Source organism: Schistocerca piceifrons, chromosome X (genome assembly GCF_021461385.2).
Source record: "Schistocerca piceifrons isolate TAMUIC-IGC-003096 chromosome X, iqSchPice1.1, whole genome shotgun sequence".
Classification (NCBI taxonomy): Eukaryota; Metazoa; Arthropoda; class Insecta; order Orthoptera; family Acrididae; genus Schistocerca; species Schistocerca piceifrons.
Window position 1 is genome coordinate 712119842 of NC_060149.1, and position 16289 is coordinate 712136130.

Genomic DNA, 16289 nt, shown 5'->3' on the forward strand with positions numbered 1-16289 from the left:
ACCCCTACATAACCACAACAATTCCTGTCTTCATGTAGGCTACGAATTTTATAATTTGTCTTAGGGGCGTTCCTGCAAGTGGTAATAGAAAATTTAGTGCTATAGAAAACTTTCGTGCCCTTTGTATTTGTATTTCGTGTGCCCTGTAGGAAACCGACAAGCTTTCTGAAAGGCGGCTGTTTCCTAGCGATCACCTTTTATACATCTTGCAACCGGACCGCGCTCGTTTTAAGCCACTTGTTGATTCACAGTCAGTTAAGAGTCGCCTCTTTATTGTAGAGCGAGTCATCTTTGCCAAGACAAGGAAGTGCTGGTTAATCTTATCGCGCAGCAAAATCTTTGAACGGAGCCAACAAATGAGAGCGCTAGGTGTGCAGATTTTTAGTTCCATCATACTTTGAAACACAGTCACTCTTGTCTACTCCTTTGGCATTGCGAGCACGCAGTAACAAGCAGTATTTCAGATATTTGTCTTGTGTTTGATACGGACGCACTCGATAGAAACCTTTGGTGTAATAGAGACATTGCAGCAAGCAGCCATCACTTCACTAGCATTCGTATGATTGGGATCCATAATAACATTCGAGGTGCGTACGATAGTGTCTTTATCGTATTGTCTTTTACATGTGGACTTCACGTGCAGTTGCTTCGGAGCACATGGTGATCGGAATCCGTTTCTGTGGTAGGCATCTGTACATCCAAGCACGAAGGGACGCATGTGGTGACTGGAAGCTGTCAGTGTGTCTTCGATTACTACCAAAGGTCCCATTCAAGCGTAGGAGAACGTCTCCCATAGCAAAATACTGCTCCCCCCTACCTTCCTCCCTCCCCCCATCCCAGCCATCGTCCGTGGCGGGCTGCACGTTTCTAGCCACTGTTCACCTCAATGACAGCGTTTGTGGAGACGGCCATCGTCCTAGTGTAGCAAAACTGTGATTCACCAGAAGAGCCGACACGTTCCCATAGATGGACCGTCCAATCCCAATAGACCCGTGTCCACTGCAGTCGTAATTGACGGCGTCGTTGGGTGAAAATGCGAACACGTAGGGGAGGTCTGCCGCCAGAATCTGTGTTCGACAGTGTACTATGAACGGTGTGCTCCGAAAGACTTATGGGTGAACCAGAATTGTGCTCTTTCGGCAGAGATGCCACAGATCACCATCCATTCTTCACTACTGGCCATTCAAATTGCTACAACAAGAAGAAATGCAGATGATAAATGGGTATTCATTGGACAAATGTATTATACTAGAACTGACATGTGATTACATTTTCACACAATTTGGGTGCATAGATCCTAAGAAATCAGTACCCAGAACAACCACCTCCAGCTGTAATAATGGGCTTGATACGCCTGGGCATTGAGTCAAACAGAGCTTGAATGGCGTGTACAGGTACAGCTGCCCATGCAGCTTCAACACGATACCACAGTTCATCAAGAGTAGTGACTGGTGTATTGTGACGAGCCAGTTGCTCGGCCACCATTGACCAGACGTTTTCAGTTTGTGAGAGATCTGGAGAATGTGCTGACCAGGGCAGCAATCAAACATTTTCTGTATCCAGAAAGGCCCGTACAGGACCTGCAACATGCGATCGTGCATTATCCTGCTGAAATGTAGGTTTTCGCAGGGATCCAATGAAGGATAGAGCCATGGATCGTACACAATGTAACGTCCACTGTTCAAAGTGCCATCAATGCGAACAAGAGGTCACCGAGGTGTAACCAATGGCACCCCATACCATCATGCCGGGTGATACGCCAGTATGGCGATGACGAATACACGCTTACAATGTCTGTTCACCGCGACGTCGCCAAACATGGATGCGACCATCATGATGCTGTAAACAGAACCTGTATTCATTCGAAAAAATGGCATTATGCCATTCGTGCACCCAGGTTCGTCATTGAGTACATTATCGCAGGCGCTCCCGTCTGTGATGCAGCGACAAGGATAACCGCAACCATGGTCTCCGAGTTGATAGTCCATGCTGCTGCAAACGTCGTCGAACTGTTCCTGAAGATAGTTGTAGTCTTGCAAACGTCATCTGTTCACTCAGGGATTGAGACGGGGCTGCACGGTCCGTTACAGCCATGCGGATATGATGTCTGTCACCTCGACTACTAGTGACATGAGGCCATTGGGATCCAGCATGGCGTTCCGTATTACCCTACTGAAATCATCGATTCCATATTCGGGTAACAGCCATTGGATCTCGATCAACGCTAGCAGCAATGTCGCCAAACGATAAACCGCAATCACGATAGGCTACAATCCGACCTTTATCAAAGTCGGAAACGTGATGATACGCATGTCGCCTCCTTACACGAGGCATCACAACAACGTTTCACCAGGCAATGCCAGTCAACTGCTGTTTGTGTATGAGAAATCGGTTGGAAACTTTCCTCATGTCAGCACGTTGTAGGTGTCGCCACCAGCGCCAAACTTGTGTGAATGCTCTGAAAAGCTAATCATTTGCATATCACAGCATCTTCTTCCTGTCGGTTTAATTTCACGTCTGTAGTACGTCATCTTCGTGGTGTAGCAATTTTAATGGCCAGTAATGTACTTTGCAAAACAGACAAGCCTCCGTATCCCACGTTCTGCACTACCAGCTTCGCCGTTTTCGAGATACTCGTTCACAGGTTCTGCATAATAATAATGTGCCCTTTGTCAAAGTCGCTTATCTGTATGGAATTCCCCATTTGCGGCTCACTTCTTCGCTAGGGTGATTCACCAGCCCGTGTCTGCTCCGCTTACATATCTTTGTTACCGCGTCACGTGTCCTCAACGCCACCAGCCGCCATCCAAGGTTGCGATGAGCAGTGGTCATAACATTGTGGCTCATCAGTGTACATGCATCCAACTCATACGTAGCATTTGATCAGGGGTTGTATTCCGCATGCGTGACGCACCGGTGTTTATTTTTTGTAAGAAATTTTTAACAACTCAGGGCAGTTGACACTGATCCAGTTCTCTGAGATATTCTGCGGCTGAGACGACGGAATTGCAAATCACCGCATTTTTCAAACAAGCTCAATGTTTACAGATTATTAGGCAGTGTAGGTAACAAACGATAAAAAATATTTGTCTTACACAAATTGAATGTATATGGTGTGATTTCTTATACTCCGAGATTGTGTAATATGTCGTTCGTAGTTCATGCACAAGTGCAGTATTCAATTGTTTCATTTAGGAGTAACTGTCCCCTTCTGCATTGAGCTTTATATAAACTCCTGCATTTCCCATATCTGTTCAAAAATGGTTCAAATGGCTCTGAGCACTATGGGACTTAACTTCTGAGGTCATCAGTCCCCTAGAACTTAGAACTAGTTAAACCTAACTAACCTAAGGACCTCACACACATCCTAGCACGATGCAGGATTCGAATCTGCGACTGTAGCAGTCGCGCGGTTCCAGACTGTAGCGCCTAGAACCACTCGGCCACCCCGGCTAGCTCTGTTCAAAAGTCAGGTCGCGTTATCAGTACTTGATATTCTCTGTTTGAGGGGATATTTCAGGAAGAATCGGCAGTTTACAATTTACAACACTATTCCCGAAGTGCATTGTCTATCAGTGTTGCAATGCTGCTTCAGTTTCCTCTTTTTGAACAGAAACATTAGTTTCATGTTCTGCATAGGTTGAGAGTTCAGCGCACAACACAAATGTTTCGATGACAGTAGTTACATATAGAATGAACACTGGCAAATACTGCAAGCCCAAGTACTCACTGGACTCGCATTCGGGAGAACGACGGTTTAATCCCGCGCCCGCCATCCTGATTTAGGGTTTCCGTTATTTCCCTAAATCGCTCCAGGCAAATGACGGGATGGTTCCTTTGAAAGGGCACGGCCAACATCTTTCCCCATCCACCCCCAAATTCGATGAGACCGATGAGCTCACTGTCTGATCTCCTCCCCCAAACAACCCAACCAACCAACCTCTAAATACTCTAAAGCAGGGCTTCCCAACCTTTTCAGCTGGCGGACCTCTTCTTCAGTCGAAAATCCATGGCGGACCCCTAGTCAGTCAAGAGCACAGTAACTTTAAATTTCAGAGCGAAACCCATGGAACTGAAAGCTTCTTAATGCAAGTGGCATGCTCCCAATGATCCCCCCCCCCCCCCTCTCACCGAAGTATCAATAGTCTTTGGAGCTTCTTGTGATTGTTCTTCCTTTGGCCGTCGTCCCTCCTCATTCATTTCAACTGGAAACTTCCCCTGTTGTGAAGGCGATGGAGAAACTGCACCCTTCTTCAATGATCCTGATTTCAACCACCGATCCATGTTAGAAGCTATAAACTGGTCAAAAATTGACTTATGAAATAGGTAGTGCACTGGCAAAGCAAGTTTAACATGTAATGATGCCTGGGGCCGCATACGTACCAGCGAGCGCTGTGACTGGTCGACAAAGCTCGGTCCGCGCATGCGAAAAATGTTTCATCGCATGTATCGCCGTGAGCCGGCGCGAAAACGACCCCTGTATTGTTGCGAAACAGTCGATCAGAGAAGCCGCATTCTCCGGCACTAAACTGTGTATGTCTTCTCACTTAGGAACCGCAAAGGCTGTTTCGGAATACGACTTGAAGTAAAAGTACACGTTTTTCACACGAAAAAAATAATAATGAATTTGATTTTCACATTTTTATTCAATAATTATACTCATTATTTTACTCGATTTGGTGCAAGGTGGCCACGGACCCCCTAGAAAGAGCCGGCGGACCCCTAAGGGTTCCGCGGACCACACGTTGATAAGCCCTGCTCTAAAACAAATCGCAGGCGTATTGTTTTGGGAAATCCAAAAAACCAGATATACACCAGACATGCGCTGACGTGACAAAAGTCATAGAATACCTCCTAATATCATGCTGGACATCCTTTTGACCACTGAAGTGCGTCAACTCGAAGTGGCATGGACTCAACAAGACGTTGGAAGTCCTCTGCAGAAATACTGAGACATGTTGCCTCTATAGTCGTCCATAACTGCGAAAGTGTGGCCGGGCAGGATTTTGTGCACGAACTGATCTCTCGATTGTGACCCATAAATGTTCAATGACGTTCATGTCGGGCGATCTGGGTGCCTAAATAATTTGCTCTAATTGTCCATAATGTTCTCCAAAGCAACTGCGAACAACTGTGGCCCAGGGACATAGAACATTGTCATCCATAAAAATTCCGTCGTTTAACAGCTGCAAATGACCTCCAAGGAGGCGAACACAACTATTCTCAATCAGTGATTGGTTCATTCGGACCAAATTACGAAGTCCAATCCATGTAAACACAGCCACACCATAATGGAGTTACCACTAGCTTGCACAGTGCTTGTTGACAGCTTGGATGCGTGGCATCGTGGCGTCTGCATCGCACTCGAATCCTACCATCAGCTCCTACCAACTGAAGTCGGGTTCATACGACCAGACCACGGTTCCAGTCGTCTAAGGTCCAACCAATATGGACAAGAGTCCAGGAGAGGCGTTACAGGCGATGTCTTGCTGTTAGCATAGGCATTCGCGAAGGTCTTCTGCTCCTATAGACCATTAACGCCAGGTAACGCCGCACTGCCCTAACGGATACCTCCGTATCACGCAGTGTTGCTTGTCTTTAGCACTGCCAACTCTACTCAAACGCTGCTGCTCTCAGTCATTAAATGGTTCAAATGGCTCTGAGCACTATGGGACTTAACATCTATGGTCATTAGTCCCCTAGAACTTAGAACTACTTAAACCTAACTAACCTAAGTACATCACACAACACCCAGTCATCACGAGGCAGAGAAAATCCCTGACCCCGCCGGCAAGCGAACCCGGGAACCCGGGCGTGGGAAGCGAGAATCTCAGTCATTAAGTGAAGGCCATCGGCCACTGCGTTATCCATGGTGAGATCCACTGTCTGAAATATGATATTCTCGGCACACTCTTAACACTGTGGATCTCGGAATACTGAATTCCCCAACGATTTCTGAAATAGTGTCCCATGCTTCATGCTCCAACTACAATTCCAGGTTCAAAGTCTGCGGCCATAATCGCGTCGGAAAGTTGTCAAAATGAGTCACCTGAGTACAAATGACAGTTCCATCAATGCTCTGCCCTTTTATACCTTGCGTATACGGTACGGCCACCATCTGTATACAGGGTGGTCCATCGATCGTGACCGGGCCAAATATCTTACAAAATAAGCGTCAAACGAAAAAACTACAAAGAACGAAACTTGTCTAGCTTGAAGGGGGAAACCAGATGGCACTATGGTTGGCCAGCTAGATGGCACTTCCATAGGTCAAACGGATATCAACTGCGTTTTTTAAGATAAGAACCCCCATTTTTATTACATATTTGCGTAGTACGTGAAGAAATATGAGTGTTTTAGTTGGACCACTTTTTTCGCTTTGTGATAGATGGCCCTGTAATAGTCACAAACATATGGCTCAAAATTTTAGACGAACAGTTGGTAACAGGTAAGATTTTTAAATTAAAATACAGACCATAGGTATGTTTGAACATTTTATTTCGGCTGTTCCAATGTGATACATGTACCTTTGTGAACTCATCATTTCTGAGAACGCATGCTGTTACAGCGTGATTACCTGTAAATACCACATTAATGTAATAAATGCTCAAAATGATGTCCGTCAACCTCAATGGATTTGGCCATATGTGTAACGACATTCCTCGGAACAGCGAGTAGTTCGCCTTCCATAATGTCCGCACATGCAATGACAATGCGCTGACGCATGTTGTCAGGCGTTGTCGGTGGATCACGATAGCAAATATCCTTCAACTTTCCCCACAGAAAGAAATCCGGGGACGTCAGATCCGGTGAACGTGCGGGCCATGGTATGGTGCTTCTACGACCAATCCACCTGTCATGAAATATGCTATTCAGTACCGCTTCAACCGCACCCGAGCTATGTTTCGGACATCCATCATGTTGGAAGTACATCGCCATTCTGTCATGCAGTGAAACATCTTTTAGTAGCATCGCTAGAACATTACGTAGGAAATCAACATACATTGCACCATTTAGATTGTCATCGATAAAATGGGAACAAATTATCCTTCCTCCCATAGTGCCGCACCATACATTAACCCGGCAAGGTCGCTGATGTTCAACTTGACGCAGCCATCATGGATTTTCCGTTGTCCAATAGTGCACATTTTGCCGGTTTATGTTTGCGCTTTTGGTCAATGACACTTCTTCGCAAACAGAACGCGTGCAAAAAATCAGTCATCGTCCCATAATTTCTCTTGTGCCCAGTGGCAAAACTGTACACGAAGTTCAAAGTCGTCGCCATGCAATTCCTGGTGGATAGAAATATGGTACGGGTGCAATCGATGTTGTGGCATTCTCAACACCGACGTTTTTGAGATTCCCGATTCTCGCGCAGTTTGTCTGATATCGATGTGCGGATTAGCCGCGACAGCAGCTAAAACACCTACTTGGGCATCATCATTTGTTGCAGGTCGTGGTTGACGTTTCACATGTGGCTGAACACTTCCTGTTTCCTTAAATAACGTAACTATCCGGCGAACGGTCCGGACACTTGGATGATGGCGTCCAGGATACCTAGCAGCATACAGAGCACACGCCCGTTGGGAATTTTGAGCACAACAGCCATACATCAACACGATATCGACCTTTTCCGCAATTGTTAAACGGTCCATTTTAATACGGGTAATGTATCACGAAGCAAATACCGGCCGCACTGGCGGAATGTTACGAGATACCACGTGTTTACACGTTTGTGACTGTTACAGCGCCATCTATCACAAAGCGAAAAAAGTGGTCCAACTGAAACATTCATATTCCTTTTCGTGCAACACGAATATGTAATAAAAAATGGGGGTTCCTGTTTTAAAAAAGCGCAGTTAATATCCGTTTGACCTATGACAGTGCTATCAAGCGGGCCAACCATAGCGCCATCTCGTTTCCCCCTCCAAGCTAGGCGAGTTTCGTTCTTTGTAGTTTTTTCGTTTGATGCTTATTTCGTAAGATATTTGGCCCGGTCACTATCAATGGACCACTCTGTATATGCATATCTCTACCCCATGACGTTTGTCACCTCACTTTAGTCCAAGCTCACACAATAGGTCAGGAGCCCATTACGCGTAGGAGACGGCTACATGGACACCAGGGGCTGTGTGGCGTGGAACGGGATGTTCTTTAGGTCATAGAATCTCGGGGAAACACAAAAAGACCTTCAGTCTCAAAGGGTGCAGGTTTACCACAGGAAGAACTTAGATCTAGGAACCATTGGTGTAACAGGTGCAAATTGTCGTAGATATGTTGAGAAAGTACCAGAGTTCCAAGCGCTAATAGAAGGCATTGATGTTCATATCGTTACAGGCAGTCAAAGGTAGCTAGAGCCGGAGATAACTTCAGCCGAAATTTTTGCGAAAGACTTAACGGTGTTCAGAAAGAATAGGCTAAATACAGTTGGCGGTAGCGTGTTTGTAGCTGTTAGAGGTAGTTCATCTCGAATCGACACTAACGTGGATAGTTCCTGTGAGTTAATATGAGTAGAGGTCGTTCTGGGCAACCGGAATAAAATAATAGTTGGATCCTTTTCCCGACCTCCCAATTCAGATGATACAATTGCTGAAAGTCCCAAAGAAAACTTGAGTGTAATTTCAAACACTTACCAGAGTCAAACAGTTATAGTTGGTGGTGACTTCAATTTACCCTCGTTAATTGGCTGAAGTATATGTTTAAATCCGGAGGTACGCATAAACGTTATCCGAAATTGTGCTAAACGCATTTTCTGAAATTTACTTCGAGGTATTAGGTCATGAGCCCACTCGAAAAGTAAACGATTGTGAAAACGTATTTGAATTCTAAGCAACAAGTAATCCTGAGCTAATGACGAGGATCAAAGGGATTAGTGAATACGGGGTTGTTGTAGCGATACTGAGTGTCGCAACTCCCAAATCCACGCAAAATAAACGAAAAATATATCTTTTAAAAAAATCAGACAGAAATTCGCTTGACGTCTTCCTGAGAGACATTCCAAATTAACAACGTAAGTGTGGACCAGATGCGGCTTGAATTCAGCGGCCTGGTATCGACAGCAGTTAAGAGATTAATACCAAATAAATTAACAAACAGCTGAGCTGATCCACCATGGTACACAAAACAGGTCAGCAAACTGTTGCAGAACCAACGAAAAAAGCATGCTGAATGTAAACGAACTTAAAATCCCCATATTGGTGATCTTTTACAGAATCTCGAAATTTAGCCCTGACTTCAAAGCGAGACGCTTGAAATAGAAACACTATCTCTAAAACTGGCAGAAAATCCAAACAGACTCTGGTCATATATATATACAGGGTTAGTCACCTAACGTTACCGCTGGATATATTTCGTAAACCACATCAAATACTGACGAATCGATTCCACAGACCGAACGTGAGGAGAGGGGCTAGTGTAACTGGTTAATACAAACCATAAAAAAATGCACGGAAGTATGTTTTTTAACACAAACCTACGTTTTTTTTAAACGTAACCCCGTTAGTTTTGTTAGCACATCTGAACATATAAACAAATACGTAATCAATGCCGTTTGTTGCATTGTAAAATGTTAATTACACCCGGAGATATTGCAACCTAAATTTGACGCTTGAGTACCACTCCTCCGCTGTTCGATCGTGTGTATCGGAGAGCACCGAATTACGTAGGGATCCAAAGGGAACGGTGATGGACCTTAGGTACAGAAGAGACTGGAACAGCACATTACGTCCACATGCTAACACATTTTTATTGGTCTTTTTCACTGACGCACACGTACATTACCATGAAGGGTGAGGTGAACGTACACACGTGGTTTCCGTTTTCAATAAGGCTCTTGACACCGTAACCTCACAAGCGGCTTGTAATCAAATTGCGTGCAACTAGATTCATGATTTCCTGTCAGAGAAGTCACAGTTCTTAGTACTGTCGGAAGGTAATCGAGTAAAGCGGAGGTGGTGTCTGGCGTGCCGCAGGGTAATGTTATAGCCCATATGCTGTTCCTTATCTACTGTAAACGATTTAGGAGACAGTCCGAGCAGCCATCTGAGATTGTTTGCAAATGATGCTGTCGTTTATCGTCTAGTAAAGTCATCAGAAGATCAAAACAAATTCCAAAACGATTTAGAAAAGTAAGTACAATTACGAACAATTTAAATTGTAAAGAACACATAGACAATTTTGTGGGGAAGGTGGACCGAAGACTGCATGTTAATGGCAGAACACTTAGAAGATGCAACAGATCTGCCAAAGAAACTGCCTACACTATGCTTGTTCGCCTTCTTTTGCTTCGTGATGTGGGATCCTTACCACATAGTATTAACTGAGTACATCGAGCAAGTTCAGAGAAGAGCAGCACACTTTGTATTAACGAGAAATGGGAGTGTCACGGACATCGTTAAAACAAATGTGTTTGTCGTTGCAGCGGGAGCTTCTAGCGAAACTGGAATCACTAACTTTCTCCTCCGAATGTGAAAATTTATTGCTGACATCGACCGACATAGGGAGAAACGATCATCATAATAAAATAAGGGAAATCAGAGATCGCACGGAAAGATACAGGTGTTCATTTTTTCCGCGCGCTGTACGATATTGGAATAATATACAGGGTGAAGAGTATTTAAACTGACAAACTCTGGGAGGTTGTAGGGGACATCAAAACAAATATTTTTCCATAATGTCATTTTTTACTATGAGGAGTATTTAAACCGGCAGAGGACGATTCCTCTGGCAGCAAATTAATTAAACCAACAAACACTTTTCCATTTTTTTGTGACCAAGAGACACCACATTAAGACAACCCAATTTCAATTACAGTAGATTTTCAAAAATGCCTCCACTGACACGTAAACAAAGGTTACACCGTCGGATCATGTTCTGTCTGACACGAATATCCTGAATTGTTCCTGCTGCTGCTGCTACTATCCGGGCGTCCAGATCCTCTTCTGATGCAACAGGAGTTGCGTAAACAATGTTACGCCTCTCTCCCCACACAAAAAGTCCAGAGGAGACATATCTGGGGATCGAGCAGACCATGGTACAGGACCACCTCTGCTAATCCACGTTTCTGGGAACCTTCGGTCCAGGAAACGACGCACACGACGATTGAAATGTGTCGGCGCCCTGTCATCTTGGAACGACATGCATTGTCTTGTAGGGAGCGGGACGTCTTCCAGCAATTCTGTCAATGCTGTGGTGAGAAAATTGTAATAGTACCTGCCATTTAATGGCGTAGGTAGCAGATACGGCCCAATTAAACAGTCCCCAACAATACCGACCCACACATTAATGAAGAACCGCACTGGATGAGCGCTAGTTGCGAATTGTGCATGTTGAAGACTCCATCACGCCCGAACATTGCTTCATCGGTAAACAACACAGAGGGTGGAAATGTAGGATGCATTTCACACTGTTTCAGGTACCACTGCGAAAACTGTGCTCTGGGTGGATAATCAACTGGTTCCAGGTTGCGGACACGCAGTAAGTGAAATGGACGTAACAATTGCTCTCGAGGGACTGTTCTTACATTCGTCTGATTGGTCCCCATTTTACGTGCAGTTGCACGAGTGCTGATTGAAGGATCCCGCTCCACATGCTGCAAGACAGCTTCCTCAAATTGCAGCGTTCTTACCGTGCGACGGCGTCCCTGTCCAGGTAATCTGCTAAATGACCCGGCCCCACGCAGACGTTGGTACACAGCAGCAAAGGTCGTATGGTGCGGGATACGGCGATTAGGATATTGTTGTTGATAAACCCGCTGTGCAGCTCGTCCGTTGTGCTGCGCTACATAGTACGCACCAACCATATCAGTGTACTCACCCCAGGTGTATCGCTCCATTAGTAAACAGAGATAATGCACTACTACACTAGTGGACAGCAGTTGCCTATAACTGAAGAGCGCAATACGCCCTCTAACAACTAAAGAGCGTAATACGGCCTCCACCGGTTTAAATAATCATCATAGGAAAAAAATGACAGGGAAAAGTATTTGTTTTAATGTCCCCTCCAACCTCCCAGAGATTGTTGGTTTAAAAACTTTTCACCCTGTAGAATTACTGCGAATGTGGCTCGGTGAACCCTCTGTCAGGCAGTTAAGTGTGATTTTCAGAGTAGCCAAGCAGATGTAGATGTAGATGGAGATGTAGATAAACCGGAGGAAGTCAGCGTGTGTGTTTCAAGCATGTAGGTTTAGTACACAGGATTGTTGTCACTGTGCAGAAAGCTTTCTCTCGCACCGGGGACCACGGGATCACGCCACGTGGCGTGACGCAGCGGAGGATGGCGTGCTTCAGCACTTTGCGGTGCGGTCGCTGCTTACTTCGCGTACGTGGCGCCGTCGTTTATGGGAATCCCCTTATCTGAGTCGCTGGCTACGGCGGTCACCTTGTCCTTGTGTATCTTTTGTCAACATAGACCACATGTTGTGCCGAGACACACATGTAATCTTTCTTAAAAGTCGATAATTAAGTCGGCCGCTGTGACCGGGGGGTTCTAGGCGCTTCAGTCTGGAACTGCGCTACCGCTACAGTCGCAGGTTCGAATCCTGCCTCGGGCATGGATGTGTGTGATGTCCTTAGGTTAGTTAGGTTTAAGTGGTTCTAATTCTAGGGGACTGATGACCTCAGATGTTAAGTCCCATATTGCTCAGAGCTATTTGCACCATTTTTTCGATAATTAATATGTTATTGAGAGAAATACGCTGTCACATTTGCTCTACTGTCTATACGACACTGAGTAGAAAGGCAAACTATTGTATGCAATGCATCACATCAGGTATAATATACACTACCGGCCATTAAAATTGCTACACCACGAAGATGACGTGCTACAGAAGCGAAATTTAAGCGACACAAAGAAGATGCAGTGGTATGTAAATGATTAGGTTTTCAGAGCATTCTCTCAAGGTTGGCGCCGGTGGCGACACCTACAACGTGCTGACATGAGGACCATGGCGTATCCGACTTTGATAAAGGTCGGACTGTAGCCTATCGCGATTGCGGTTCATCGTATCGCGACATTGCTGCTCGCGTTGGTCGAGATCCAATGACGGTTAACAGAATGTGGAATCAGTGGGTTCAGGAGGGTAATACGGAACGCCGTGCTGGATCCCAACGGCCTCTTATCACTAGCAGTCGAGATGACAGGCATCTTATCCGTATCACTGTAACGGATCGTGCAGCCACGTCTCGATCTCTGAGGCATCAGATGGGAACGTTTGCAAGACAACAACCATCTGCACGAACAGTTCGACGACCTTTGCAGCAGCATGGAGTATCAGCTCGGAGAGCATGGCTGCGGTTACCTTTGACGCTGCATCATACACAGGAGCGCTTGCGATGGTGTACTCAACGACGAACCTGGGTGCACGAACGGCAATACGTCATTTTTTCGGATGAATCCAGGTTATGTTAACAGCATTATGATGGTCGCATCCGTGTTTGGCGACATCGCGGTGAACACACATTGGAAGCGTGTATTCGTCATCGCCATACTGGCGTATCACCCGGCGTGATGGTATGGGGTGCCATTGGTTACACGTCTCGGTCACCTCTTATTCGCATTGACGGCACTTTGAACAGTGGACGTTACATTTTTGATGTGTTACGAGCCGTGGCTGTACCCTTCATTCGATTCCTGCGAAACCCTACATTTCAGCAGTATAATGCACGACCGCATGCTGCAGTTCCTCTACGGGCCTTTCTGGATACGGAAAATGATCGACTGCTGCCCTGGCCAGCTCATTCTCCAGATGTCTCAACAATTGAAAACGTCTGGTTAATGGTGGTCGAGCAACTGGCTCGTCACAATGAGCCAGTCACTACTCTTGATGAACTGTGGTATCGTGCTGAAGCGGCATGGGCAGCTGTACCTGTACACGCCATCCAAGCTCTGTTTGACTCAATGCCCAGACGTATCAACGCCTTTGTTACGGCCAGAGAAGGTTGTTCTCGCTACTGATTTGTCAGGATCTATACAACCAAATTGCGTGAAAATGTAATCACATGTCAGTTCTAGTATAATATATTTGTCCAATGAATACTCATTTATCATCTGCATTTCTTCTTGGTGTAGCAATATTAATGGCCAGTAGTGTAAATAAAATTGTACTTCATCTATGACTGGGAAGCAGGTACACTCGTAAATTTTATTAGTTCATACTTCATGTGCATTTGGTTAATTGTTTTGTGCTACAGAGTAGATAAACGGAAGAGGTTGAAATTTTCCTTAAATTTTCTCTAGCACAGCCATAGGCGACATGAGGCAGAGGTGGTGACGTAACTATGCACCAGAAAGAAACAATGAGTATTTTAAGCTGCTCACTGATATAAGCACACGTTGCTGCAACGGCACCAGTCGCCAGGCAGAAGTTACGCATTTAGCATAACATCCACTAAGAGAGAGAGAGAGAGAGAGAGAGAGAGAGAGGGAGGGAGATATATTCATTAGCTCTTCTTATGTACAGCAACAAGCTCTACCTCAGATGCAATAACACTTCTCTGAGTGTTGAGAGAGCACTTAATAAACTGTAACAAATTGTTAAGCACATTCAGCAGACTGCTGACCACTATTAAGGAAACAGGCTACATTTGGTAATAGCTAACAGAGGGGGGTCGAGGATCGAGGACACTGTAACAAAGTGTGGGGGTGTAGTCTCACGCTACTGCCTCGCCTGCGAGAAGTCAACCCGCAAGATTTCAACTGTAGTGCTTGAAGGGCAGACCAGCCAGCCAAACTGATAACAGGGGTCACCAGACTCCCTTTGTGTCACTGGCACGAGGTGTCAGCCGAAGCCGACGAGAGGACAAAGGACTGTAAATCTGAAACAATAAATGTTAAGTCACTAATCACGTTGTATTCACGCCAAAAGATGCTGTACAGGTTGGTTCAAATGGTTCAAATGGCTCTGAGCACTATGCGACTTAACTTCTGAGGTCATCAGTCGCCTTGAACTTAGAACTACTTAAACCTAACTAATCTAAGGACATTACACACATACATGCCCGAGGCAGAATTTGAACCTACGCCTTAGCGGTCGCTCGGCTCCAGACTGTAGCGCCTAGAACCGCACGGCCACTCCGGTCGGCCGCTGTACAGGTTACACAACACCATCCTGACAATGTACAGGTGTCTTCTCTAGGCATCTCTAAAATTCATTTTTAGTGGCATGTCTGAACAGACGATACAACCTTTATTCCAAGGCATCTGCATTGTTTGTATGGTTTTTACATAATTAATTAAAGGTTTGGCTAATGTACTGGCACACTTTAACGGTTTCTGCTGTATCTTATGGCGCAACAGGAGAATGTATGGCTGGCCGTTGTGGCTAGGCGCTTCAGTCAGGAGCCGCGCTGCTGCTACGGTCGCAGGTTCGAATCCTGCTTCGGGCATGGATGTGTGTGATGTCCTTAGGTTAGTCAGGTTTAAGTAGTTCTAAGCCTAGGGGACTAATGACCTCAGATGCTAAGCCCATAGTGCTTAGAGCCATTTGAACCATTTTGAGAATGTGTGAGCAAAGCGTAAGTTGGCCGCGCGGGATTAGCCGAGCGGTCTGGTGCGCTGCACTCACAGACTGTGTGGCTGGTCCCGGCGGAGGTTCGAGTCCTCCCTCGGGCATGGGTGTGTGTGTTTGTCGTTAGGATAATTTAGGTTAAGTAGTGTGTAAGCTCAGGGACTGCTGAACTTAGCAGTTAATTCCCGTAAGATTTTTTTAAAAAAAAGTGACAGGAGATAGTCGGTCAGTGTCTGATTCACACCAGAACATTGAAATCATATAAAGAATGAGTAACCATGTTTTCACCTGTTTTTATAATGTTCATTTTGTTCTTTTCGAGAAATCTAGAACATCAATTGTAATCCACTCATGGGTCGCAGAATCAGAAAGTATTGTCTTTGGCGTTCTAGTACCACTTCGCGGTCGCCATGTTGTAGATAAATAGATACCAAGTTTGAAGATGTTGGGGCGGCACTCTTTGCCAGCTGCCGTCCGGTGTCCAGTGATCTTTATACGATGGACGTCGGTCTGCGGCCGACAGAGCGTGCCGTCGACTATCAGTGCCACCACGTCGCAGGTACGCATGAAACTGGGAGTGACATTTCAGTTCGAAAGGCAACACACGTTTTCATTCGGAAGTATCTACTTTCTCGACGATAATAAAAATAACAATATTAACATTAAAGCAAGGAACTAACAATTTCGTTTTACGCACATGAACATTGAAGTCTAACTTAATGTCGTAAATATAAAGCGCCCACAAACGAAACGATATTTTCCTCATAGGTAAGGAGTGATCTTA